Below are 1,590 nucleotides of genomic sequence, written 5' to 3' on the forward strand. Positions count from 1 at the left end.
TCATGGACACTGGCTCCGGCATGTGCAAAGCTGGCTTTGCTGAAGACGAGGCCCCCCGAGCCATGTTCCCCTCCATCGTGGGGCGCCCTCGGCACCAGGGCATGATGGTAGGCATGGGCCAGAAGGATTCGTACGTGGGTGACGAAGCCCAGAGCAAGGGAGGCATCCTGACCCTGAAGTGCGCCATCGAGCATGGCACCGTCAACTTGGATGACACGGAGAAGATCTGGTATCGCACCTTAACAACGAGCTGTGCCTGGCTCCCGAGGAAAACCCCGTGCTGCCGACTGAGGCCCCCTGAGCCCCAAGGCCAAAAGGGAAAAGATGACCCAGATCATGTTCGAGACCTTCGACACCCCTGGCCATGTAGGTGGCCATCCAGGCCGTGCTGTCCTGGTACGCCTCCGGTCACACTACTGGTATTGTCATGGACTCTGGAGATGGTGTCACACACATGGTGCCCATCTACGAGGGCTATGCCCTCCCCCATGCCATCCTGCATCTGGACCTGGCTGGGGGGGACCTGCCTGAACACCTCCTGAAGACCCTCACAGAGCGCAGCTACAGCTTCGAGACAGTGCGTGACATCAAGGAGAAGCTGTGCTACGTTGCCCTGGACTTTGAGCCGGAGATGGCCACCGCCGCGGCCTCCTCCTCCCTGGAGAAGAGTTACGAGCTGCCTGACGGCCAGGTAATCACCATTGGAAACGAAAGGTTCCGTTGTCCATAGGCTGTCGTCCTGCCCTCGTCCCTTGGTATGGAATCCTGCGGCATCCATGAGACCACCTTTAACTCCATCATCAAGTGTGATGTGGGCATCCTCAGGGACCTGTACACCAACACGGTGCTGTCTGGTGGCACCACCATGTACCCGGACATTGCAGATAGGATGCAGAAGGAGATCACTGCCTTGACACCCAGCGCCATGAAGATCTGGATCATCGCCCCCACTGAGCGCAAGTACTCTGCGTGGATCGGCGGCTCCATCCTGGCCTCGCTGTCCACCTTCCAGCAGATGTGGATGGTCAAGCAGGAGTACAACGAGTCGGACCCCTCCATCATCCACCGCAAATGCTCCTAAGTGGACTGCAAGCAGATGCGTAGCATTTGCTGCATGAGTTAATTCCGAAGTATAAATTTGCTGTGGCAAATGCATGCACCTCGTGCTAGCCTCACGAAGCTGGAATAAGCCTCTGAAAAATAATTCCCTTGAAGCTTGTATCTGATATCAGCACTGGATTGTAGAACTTATTGCTGATTTTGACCTTGTGTTCAAGTTACCTGTTCCTTTGGTATACGTTTAATACCCTGTACATATCTTTCGTTTAAACCCTTAGTACACGGGGTTTGGCCACTTGGTGGCTGAGTGAGAACATGGCTTATGGAGAAGTCCGTGGCTTGGTGAGTCTGCGTGACCATCAGTTTGTTGATCTGTGCAGGGTATTAACATGTCAGAGCCAACTATTCCAGGATTTCTCTAGAGGCTGGCAAGAGTTCTTGAATCAGTTGTCATTTCTGTCTTGCGGGTCTGACACAGTTGGACAAGGCCGAGCCTTAGGACACAGGTTCCTTTCCAACCTGATGTTTTCC

General features: G+C 54.5%; 1 pseudogene; it reads left to right on the forward strand.

Annotated features, from left to right (window-relative positions):
- LOC103605927 overlaps positions 1 to 1,123 on the forward strand; it is a 1,742-nt pseudogene extending 619 nt beyond the window's left edge.
- The last annotated feature ends 467 nt before the right edge of the window (positions 1,124 to 1,590 follow it).

This window comes from Galeopterus variegatus, unplaced genomic scaffold (assembly GCF_000696425.1).
Source record: "Galeopterus variegatus unplaced genomic scaffold, G_variegatus-3.0.2 Scaffold6182, whole genome shotgun sequence".
NCBI classification, from domain to species: Eukaryota; Metazoa; Chordata; class Mammalia; order Dermoptera; family Cynocephalidae; genus Galeopterus; species Galeopterus variegatus.